General features: G+C 42.3%; 1 long non-coding RNA gene across 1 annotated transcript; it reads left to right on the top strand.

Moving 5' to 3' along the window:
* Positions 8,986-10,639, top strand: LOC110393929. The gene is made up of 3 exons (XR_002435266.1): positions 8,986-9,093; positions 9,414-9,536; positions 10,548-10,639. It is a non-coding gene; the product is annotated as an uncharacterized LOC110393929 (long non-coding RNA).

Below are 11,156 nucleotides of genomic sequence, written 5' to 3'. Positions count from 1 at the left end.
GCGTATGTATATAAATGAGTATTCCTGCAATTCCAGTCCTGGCCGATGCCAATCTCACACTTGGTGGGCAGGGGGTACCATCTCGTGGCTGAGGCCTCTGGGGCCATCTGGTTTCTACAGGGAAAGGAGAAAATAGATGGAGATTTGAAAAGATTGACATTTCTTGACTGAAAATGTGTCTGAACTCATTCATTCTGTTTGGGAAGACCATCCTGGGGTTTGGTGTTCTGACTTGTGCCCATCTCTTGGCTCTGGGTAACCACAGTCACCATGTGGCACACAGTATGGGCCTGGTCACACTCCAAGTGAGGCAGGGATAGGCTGCATGCTGCCATCGAGTGCATCGGGAGTGGGCTGGTGCCTTCCCCTAAGTCTGGGCTTGGTTGGAGAACTTGTGGGAAACATGCATGTGGCTCAGAATGGCCTTGGCTGCCTGTGGCTGTGTGGCACTGTGCCTGTAGGACAGAGAAAGATACTCAATTTGAAACTGTATGGGTTCATTCTTGCTACATCTGGCTGAGTTTGTCAGATAAGCTCTTAGAAAACATACAGTCTTGGAAAATATAATGGTAGTTTGCTGATGAAAACTGTAGGATCATGGAATAGTTTGAAAAGACCACTAAGTTCATCTAGTCCAACCATCAACCCATCACCACCAGGCCCACTAAACAATGTCCCTCAGTGCCACATCTCCACATTTCAGACGGTGACTCCACCACCTCCCTGGGCAGCCTGTTCCAGTGCCTCACCACTCTTTCTGAGAAGAAATTTTTCTTAATATCCAAACTGAATCTCCCCTGGAACAACTTAAGGCCATCAACTGTTGTCCCTGTCACTGTTATCCAGGAGAAGAGCCCAACCCCCACCACGCCACATCCTCCTTTCAGGCAATTGTAGAGAGCAATAAGGGCTCCCCTGAGCCTCCTCTTCTCCAGACTGAACAATCCCAGTTCCCTCAGTCGCTCCCCGTAAGACTTGTGCTCCAGACCCCTTACAGCTTCATTGCCCTTCTCTGGACACTTGCAGTATATGTGTACTTAACTGCTTTATTGCTTCTGTCCTACAGTAAAAGAGCTGGAAAAGAAGACAACATGCCTTCTGGGGGACAGTGGGAAAAGATAGATTTAGGGAAGAACTGTTGGAGTTTTATTCTGGCCCTAAAACTCCTGTTTCTTACTTCACTGCAATTCCTAAGTAAAAAATGGCATGCTGAATATTGCTGCAGTACTCAAGAAGTGAATTCCTTCTACTGTTTGAAATTGCTTATTATCTTAGTTCACAGTAGTATTTGGAGAAAGCAGGAACTGTGCACAAACAGCAAGCTACTTTGGTGGTTCGTTGGTTTTCATGAACCAAGTGATTCCTTCCTATTTTTTTTCTTTTTCNGGAGAAAGCAGGAACTGTGCACAAACAGCAAGCTACTTTGGTGGTTCGTTGGTTTTCATGAACCAAGTGATTCCTTCCTATTTTTTTTCTTTTTCGTTTTCTTTTTTTTTTTTTTTTTTTCTCAAGTGGATGCAATACAGAGCCATCCCATAGCTGCAGATGAATAGCGGAGAACTCCCTTCCACTGCAGCACAGAGAAGGCACAGATGTGATAGCAGATACCAAAAAGATGACTTCACATAGTCCCAGCCCTATGAACTATGTGGAGCAACTCCAGGCCCCTATTCTACAAGTGGTCTTCTCCCCTCTGAGTATTTCTAGACTTAGCTGCTCTGGTCTGCTTAGTCAAGTTCAAAGCATAAATGTTGTTAAACAACTCCTTGTGTGGCAAGTCAGTCTTTCTGTAGCCATTTATGTTGTTCTTCAGTCACCAGAGGCTCCTAAAAATATTCCCATCATGGAGCTGCCCACAGCCATTCATAATATCCTAGATGTACCTAAACTGGTACAATTTTGTTAGAGATACTTTTTCCATATCAGTTTAAAAAAAGCATACTATAAAATAATATAGTAAAAAAGAAACTCATCCACTTTAAAAGTATGCCAATTTATTTTTAAATATCTGGGAACCAAATTCCAGCAAGAATAATTTCTTAGTGGCTGAATTACTAACATTCATTCAGCTTTCATTAGAAACTCTTGTGAAGCTTAGCAATAGGTACATTTTCTCATTATTATTCCAAGTTATTTACTGCAAATGTGGCAATATATGCTATAAACTGACATTAACTAGCAAATGCAAGTCATTAACTATGTTATTTTTGGAACAAGATAAGATTTTTTTTTTTTTTTTGAGTGATCCATAGCTCCAAGATATCAGATGTAAAGCTGGCATTAACCTCTATAAATGGAGTAGTCAGTGAATTATAAGCACAGAGGAATAGCAAGCATCTCTAACCTGTATGATGGCAACAGTCTTGTTCAACGTCATCAGTGACCTGTATGAAGGGATAGAATGCCCCTCCCCAGCAAGTTTGCCACTGATATGAAGCTGGGAGGAGTGACTGACACACCAGAAGGCTGTGCTGCCATTCATTGAGACCTGGAGAGGTTGAAGAGGTGGGTGGAGAGGAACCTGATGAAATTCAACAAGGGCAAGTGTAGAGTTCTACACCTGGAGAGGCACGGGTTTAGGGGCTGACCTTCTGGAAAGGAGCTCTGTGGAGAAGGACCTGGGTGCCCTAATGGACAACAGGTTGGCCCTTGTGGACAAGAATGTCAGGAGTATCCTGGGGTGCATCAATAAGAGTGTGGCCAGCAGGTTGAGGGAGGTGATCCCCCCTCTACTCTGCCCTGGTGAGGCCACATCTAGGGTCTTGTGTCCAGTTCTGGGCTCAGTTCAAGAAAAGCAGAGAACTACTGGAAAGAGTCCAGCAGAGGGCCACAAAGTTGATGAGGGGCCTGGATTACCTCCCTTAGGAGGAAAGGCTGAGAGCTGGGACTGTTCAGCCTGGGTAAGGGAAGGCAGAGTGGGAATCTCATCAATGCTTATAGATATCCAGTGGGTGAGAGTCAAGTGGATGGGGCCAGGCCTATAGGCAATCTGAAACTCTTCACTAGGAAACAAAACAACAAAAATGGAAACAAAGAATTAACACGAATCACAGAATCAATATATTAGCACCCTGAGATTAAATGCACGATAAGTGCGAGCTTCAGCATGATCAGTGAGAAACGCAAGCCTGGCATGCAGTAATAGTTAATGGTATCATGGAGAATACAGGAAAGGACTAATATTTAACACCAGAGCTGTTGTGATATGAGTGGGTATATGGTAGATTAAACAGATATGTTCACTAATATTTTTTATAAACATACTTACCATATCATTGCTCCATCTGGCCTGATGGGTATTTTTATGAAGACTCAGAAGCATGGAAGAAATAGCTCACCATTTTCTTATGGCTGGAAAAATATATTTATAAAAAATTCAGTTGGTGAAGGGAGAACTGTAGTAGGTCTTTTTGTCCTCATTTGTTTTCCATTGTATATTTTATAATAATGATATCCTTAAATCATTGCAAACAAATCTCATTTTTTAACACAAGTTTATGTCAAAGAAGACATATTCTCCACATAGGCTTATGTTCAGTTTTTAATAACTCATCCAAATAACTCTTTTTTGTTCAGTGAAACACTTATGCACAGACTAAACACAAGTTGACCTGAGCGTGCCAAAGGTTGCACAGAACTATTTGCAGATAAAATTCCTGGACTTTTATCATCAAGAAAACTTAACCTCGGAGTTAGGCAAGAGACGGCAGGGTGGCAGTGTTGCCCTTTAGGCCTGATCTTTTACAGCTGCAGGCAGTGATTGCACTTTTGAATTTGGAGAGTGAAAATAAGAACACATGAGATGGGTAGTGATGGAAATAACACTACCCAGGGCTAGAATAGCCCCACAGTGCTCATGTGACCTAGAGCATGTGTGCCATGCCAGGCAGCGATGGGGAGTCCCCAGCCATCAGTGCTCTCATTCGAAATCCACACCTGCTATGCGGGAGCCTTGGCCAGAGAGCCCATTGCAGGCTGAGGTCAGAAGCCACTCAAGGACTCTATTCCATAAAGCCCTGTCATTTATGTAGTGAGTTGAGTTTTCTAATCCATGTTCCCTCTCAGAGATGAATGTTTCCAAAATAACCGTGGTGAAAAGATCTTTACTACTATTCTACTGCAATGACTCTTGATAACTTCAAGCATTTCTTCAGAAAATATAGATTTTATTTGAATTGTGATTATTCACCCATTTTCTTTCCATTTATTTGTTTTGATTTGTACTGAGCTTTTCTGCAGTGATCTCTGCAGAGCTACTTATTCTTCTCTGGTGTGTAGATGATATATGCTGCATAAATTGGCAGAGGTACAGGCATCCCCTCACTTTCTGGTGTTCTCTGAGGACAAGTCCCTCAGATATTATATAGAAGCACAGAATTATAGAATGATAGGGGTTGGAAGAGACCTTTGGAGCTCATCAAGTCCACCCACCCTGCTACAGCAGGTTCCCTACAGCAGGTCATACAGGAAAGCGTCTGGGTGGGTTTTGAATATCTCCGGAGGGGACTCCACCACTTCTCTAGGCAGCCTGTTCCAAATAAAAGCTGACCTCCTGCCTTCTTGAAGACAACGGAAGTAATATTATCAGTTTAATAAGATCACAGTTTTTTCAATTTTGTTAATATGTCATTCTGTTAAAGTGTTAATGTGTTATTCTGATGATAAAGTTGCTGAAATAAGGATTCTGTACAATTTGCAGTTTATACAAAACTTTAAAGCTGTATTTTCTGAAGTTTGAGAATATCAGTAGTTCAAAAGATAGAAAAGAATAATATTGTTATGTATACAGCCCAGCATCAAGTTGCACAGGATTCAACTATCTAAAAAATAACAGGGAAATGGTATGAGATAATGATATCCTGCATAACATAAGAAGTGTTTCTTCTTTGAAAGAGTGGTCATGTGGTGGAATGGGCTGTCCAGGGAGGTGGTGGAGTCACCATCCCTGGAGGTGTTCAAGAAACATTTAGATGTTGTACTGAGGGACATGGTTTAGTGGGAATTATTGGTGGTAGGTGGGTGGTTGGATCGGATGATCTTGGAGATGTTTTCCAACCTTCCTGCTTCTGTGATTCTATGATAGGGAAACTGCAGCATAAGACCTCAGCCTGCAGCCTCTGTCAGTTTCGTTGACAGGAGAGTGAGAGAAACTGCTGTTGTTTGCCCAATATTATGCAAAGAGTTTTGAGATGAAAATGGTGGCTTGGTTTTCTGGTGTTTATGGGATTTTTTTTGTTTGTATGTTTTTTGCTCTCTCTAGTTAGACTGGAAAGTGGAGAGGAAATAAACTCGTATGACTTCGTAACTTATTTTTCTCATTCCTGGAGGTGGTGATACAAGCTCTGAAAGCGTTTTGGTAAAAGATAGCTATCAAAGCAGATTGCATTTTAATCTTTCTTGATGTTGCCTGGGAGACACAAGCCTTAAGACTGGAACTTAAATCTTTGAAAAAGATTTGCAAACTGTATATTTTCTTCAGCCAAGCTTTGTGAAGGGGACAGAGTCTCTCTTCCCTAGCTGCTTCCCTGTTTTCATCCAAGGGGACTGGGAAGGCTTCAGCCAAGCCCGGGGCCTGTGACACATTTCAGCCACGGAGCTGCGCAGCTCTTCCATCTGTGCACCAGGTCCGTGTCAGTCCTGCTCTCGCATAACGCGAGGCCAGGGAACGTGTCCTTTGGCTACCATGCCTGCTTCTGCAGCAGCATTCGGCTGGCCTGGCAATGCCAGCAGGCCTTTGCAGGTGCGCAGTGCTCAGGCAGTTACACATCTTTTTGTGATCAGCATGGTTGGATGCTTTGAGATGTGTATGAGCAAACAGAGTGGGCTGTGTAAACAGCAATGATCCAGGTGTCACCGGAGTTTAATGCCTAAACCTATGGTGAATCTTTACTAAATAATGTTGGGTCAGGTAAATTCAGTGTCACAGAAGAGTATTTCAGTGAATTATATCTCTGTATACTCCAAGAAATTGAAGTGCTATATAATCACATTTTATGAAAGATTTTAAGAATGATGATAGAAATGATAATTAAGCTCAAACTACTCCCAGGTCTGTAAGCACTCATTTAATGAAGCAGGACATTCCCTGTGCCTTTGTAGATGGGACCTTAGCACAGAAGATGCTGTCCCAAGTAGAGATAATCCGTGCTATTACGTGGCTGGTTTTGACAGGAAAAACAAAAACCCTGCCTCACCTCTACATATATAAACTGACCAGAGGAATTTTTCTCAATAAATAAATAAATAAAAATTAAGAAAAAAAACCACAACAGTTTGATAAACTTACTGTATGTGCTTAAATTTTCAGTTTTCTCTCATTCAGAACTTTTGGTTATAACCCCAACCAAATATTTTCCCTGTCACAGCATTGTATTAGAAAAGGTTTTAGGGCCTAGTTCGATAAGAAAATTTGGCATCAGTGCCAGCCTGAAAAGTCACTATCTCCCTCCAGTGCCCTTGGCTGCTGGTCTCTACCCTACCTCACCTCCCTTCTGCCCAGGACTGCACCAGCACAAGCATTCTGCGGCCATGCATTGGACTGATGTGTCTGAAAACCAGCCTTCTTTTCCTCTGTTATTTTTCAGTTGAATCAGTTCTTCAACCTGATTTACTCAGTGGCTGTGTGCAAATGTATCTCTGGGAAGGACGGAACTGGTATGAGAATGGGAGACCCAGAAGGTACAGGAGCATTGAGTTGTTAAACTGATACATGCTGTACTTCCACTGACTGCCTAGTCATGCGCTCACAGAAATACAATTCTGTATTTGTTTATGGTTTATGTAGTTGTATGTGCCTTATCCTAACTGAAACAACAGATTTGTTCAAATACAGAATTCATGCATCATTTGATTATCTTTACTTAAAGTTTCTGATAGAGGGCAATGTTAGCATAAATCATCGTGCGATTCCCAGTCCTGTCCTGATTTCTTACAGCCCATGGATGATGGCACGCTTGGCTCTTCACAGACGTGCTGCAACGCTCGTGTTTCACTCGGGGTTCCTGGGATCTGAAGTGTCACTTTGCCCAGCATACCTCCAAGGTGACTACGTTATGTGACACTGCATATTTATTTTTAATTTGCCAAAAGGGCAGAGATTTACCTGCTAGTACTTTTAGATATTCAAGCATATTCCCTGAGCGACAGTGGAAAATCTTCCACCTCTTCTCACAGCTTTATTTTAGCCAACAGACAGGCAGACTAAAGAAGTGCTGAAATCCAGGCAGTACATTGGAAATGCTTGATATGGGAAGTACAGTAGAAATGAGCAAAGTCTGTTGAAACCAGCCAGGCCTCTGTCCAAAGCATAACCAAATCTCCAGCAGACTTGACCTGAGGCTTCCTTGCTTGTCTTCATATCATTCAGGATTTCTTGGTCTTGTTCAGTAGAGAGAAAACTTGCAGGAAAAGGCACTTGCTGAACTCAGTGTGATGTGATGGTGCAAGTAGTTTTTTCAGTGGAAAAATCATGAAAAGTGCTGTCGTCTCCTGTTTCTTGAACTTGGAGTTGATATTTCTGGCCTTAAAAGCAGGATACATCAAAGCTTAAAGAGTTTTGTAGCACAGTCTTATGGTCTCTGAAGATTTAGTTAATTCCCCCATCTCACCTTTGCTTTCTCACAGGAGTTTGGTTTTTTTTTTTCTGGTTTGGCTGTGGTGAGGAAAGAGAATTTTTGGGTTTTATTCATGTAACAACCCCACAAGTCTCTATGTTTTCAATCTTAAAGAAGCTGCAGGTGCAGCAGCTGTTAAGCTGCTCATTAATGGAAACGCAGAGAAAGCCACAGTTTTAAGCTGATTTTCAAATGAAAATGGTGCTTGGTCTAAGTATTATTATTAATGCTTTTTAAATGTACTTGTATGGATTCCATCGGTATAACTTTGCACATTGAAATTCTGAGTTTTTTCATGGCTGTTGAGGTTCCTCAGGCTGGGGGATAAGGCTGGGATGGCAAATGTGCTCTGTAAGGGGCTTTAGTTAAGTCTTAGGCATTGAAGCAAAGCCTTGTCTTCAAAATGGTGATTGGGTCTACAATAAAGCTGTTGTCTCTGCTGTGTTTGAAGAAAGACAAATTTAAATCCTGCCACACTGAATCAGCCACACTGAATGTATGGGATAGGACTACACTCTCGGGATGCAGTTTAAGCATTTTAAAACTGCAGTCTGTTTATGTGCAATAGGTGAATTTTACCAGCAGGGTGCCAGTAAGCATTCAAGCTGTCAAACCTGCTAACAGTCGCAAGTCATGTCATCACAGACCTGTTTTGTTGCTGCAGAATAACAGTGTATTGATTTTCCTAATGAAAAGGAGACCTGAAACTCAACCAAGTGAATGTTGTGCAATGCCAGGCAAAAGGGACCGTAAAGGTGAGTGACTGTGTGTTAGCAGCAAAGCTCAGGAGTCCTGACGTGACATCTGTTCCCAGGAAAATGTTGCTTGTTGGGTACTCCTTCCTTTACCAGAATGAAATGATCTCACAGAAGGCACCTGAGTTCATCTAGCACTCCTCACTAGAGATAAATGATCACCCAGCAGCGGTATTTTGGATATTTCATCTTTTAGTCTATTCTAAAAGAATATTCTGAAGTTTAGGCAAGGAGTACATTTTATTCTCTCTCGAACTTGGAAAGTGGAAACACAACAAATTTCTTTCAGTTAATTCCATCCCCACCTTTTGCATCATTTTGCCTTCAGTTTATTTTGCAGCTGAAAGTATTCAAGGTCTTTCTTTTTACCGGCCTGTTCTGAACTTGGCTTGAATGATGTACTAGATTCTTCCACGTCAAATTCCTGTGAATCACATTTTTTCTGCTCGTGTAAATTAGTGAGTATATTGAGTGCATTTTAGTTAAACGGTGAAAATCAGACAGGAGCTTGCTATGAATTCCCTGGGTTTGGAAAATTCAATATGAAACATGACCTTCTTAAGATAAGGCATGTGTTAAGAACAAGATAGATTGCTAGAGCTGTTGGCATTTGTTACGTGGATTTGAGACAGCTGTAAGACAAGCAGGCGCTTTTTCTTGCCTGAAGCACAACTTGGATGCCAAATAATCAAATCTGGTAGACACAGCTGAGTGTTAAATGCCAGGTAATGTCTCGCACATTGCAGGTGAGAAATGAAATACAAGTTTGAATAGTAACAAATCTTAACAGCAACAATATGTGTTTGATAAGGCTTTCACTCAGAAAGCTGAGAGGGACGTGTATCTCTGGTTTCCCTGTTGTATGGGTGAGGGGCATGAAGCGCTGGGAGAAGGGGCTCGCTCCACGGCACCCTGCGGAGTCTTCAGCTGTGAGCTGGGTGCGACGATAGCCACACTGGGAGAGTGACCACCTTTTCCAGGCTGTCGTCTTTTCGCATCCGCAGCAGAAATTCAGCATTTCATCTGAAATGCAGTCTCTTTGTAGGTCTGTTATTTTCTACGATGCAAAGGCTGCCTGAAAGGATGTGCTTTCCAGCGAAGAAGGGGAAGAGAACACAGACGGAAAACCTCAAAAAGGATGGAAATGGTCTTACTAGCTGTGTTTCAGGTAAAAGCCTGCTCCAGAAGGGCATGGTCACAAGTAGGTGGGATGGCCTTCTCTTTGGCCATGACAGAAGGAAGGATAACCCAACTGGATATTAACACTATGGAAAACTTTGAATTTTCTCATTGAAAAAAAAAGTCCACATGGGGACTTTGTGCCTTTCATCTGAGGGCTTTATACACAATTAAGTGTTACCACAGTCTCTTCAACAGAAACAGTCCTTTTTATAGATCCATTAGATATATGTAACATAAGGCTTTGTCTAAACTACTTCTGTGGCAAAAAATCTCACTGTTAAAACCTTGCATGTTAAAATTGATCTGGTTAAAGTAGGGCAGGTTTTCTATTATAGGTATGTCTTAGGGCATGGAGGGATGTGAAGAGCATCCACAGCTCCCATTATTTCATTTGAGAATATGAATGCTTAGCATTCATGAAAACCTGACCCTTGGCAATGGGGCCAGCTGTGGCTGGTCGTGTACATAGGTATATATATATCTGTGTTTTTCCATGCATATGTATGTATATATATGTAAATACATATGTATATATACTGCCCCAGGGCCCAGCTCTCTCCCGTCCTGCCAAGGGCATTAGGAGCTGCCCAAGGAGCCAGGCCTGGCAGAGGGAGCAGCACATGTTGCTGTGCTTTGTGGCTCATGCTAATGTGCAAACTGCTGTATTGTCAGCTCCAAATCCTTCAAATTAAGGAATTAAACAAAAAAAAAAAAACAGACTCAAGATTGCACCTTCAAGTTTTTGACCATGGCCCTTGCTTTTCCTCCTTTAATAAACATGCAGATCTCTTCCTTGTGGCAACCTGGCAGAAAAAAAAAAAGTAATATCACAAGCTCTCACAGTAGCTTAGCAAGTGTTACAACACTGCGGCTGGCTTACGCATTTGCAGAGACCTTTTGCCTTTGCAGCTCGCACATCCCATCGGGCTTAATGTCATGCCTCCGAGCCGCAGAATTAACCCAGGCTTTCTGATCTGATAAGCACTGCTTTTTGCAGGGAAACAGTATCTGGGTGAGATCTGGTACTGGGTGAGTCCTCTGCTGAGCCTGTGACGTGCACAAACTGCTGGGTAGTTCTGCTCATGTGGCTGTTTTTTTCAATTTGTCTTCTTAATGCTCAGGGTAAGTTATTTTTGTGGAAAGATCATGTATGTCTAAATACAACTTTCAGAAGTGTTTCTTTGCAGAAAGGGAGCATGCAAGGCCAATTCTGATGGAGGGTGACCATCTCTCCAAGACCAGAATGTGCCTGCAGTCCACAACATGTATTTGTTGTTGCAGGGGAGCAGGCAGTCATCCCAGGGAGCCTCCACCCCATGCAGGGATGGGGCAGCTCATTCACTGGGTTTGGCATTTGGGGATTTTTCACTTTCAAGTTATTCCTGACTTTTTACAAGACGTAAAAGACACAAGTGAGTGAGAAACTGCTCAGAAGTTGATACAGTGACACTCTCACGCGGGCTGTAACTATAACAAAGCCAAACCATTTTTTAAAGTGACACACATAAATGTGTCATATCGGCTGTTTTGTGGGATTAGCCACATGGCTTACGGAGCCCTATAACCTTTCCCTGAGTGTAGTCAGCAGAGGAAGGGGCAAGAAATA

The sequence above is a fragment of the Numida meleagris genome, chromosome 2, assembly GCF_002078875.1.
Source record: "Numida meleagris isolate 19003 breed g44 Domestic line chromosome 2, NumMel1.0, whole genome shotgun sequence".
Lineage (NCBI taxonomy): Eukaryota > Metazoa > Chordata > Aves > Galliformes > Numididae > Numida > Numida meleagris.
Note: the sequence above shows the minus strand (reverse complement) of the source record. Positions and strands in the feature narration are given on the sequence as shown.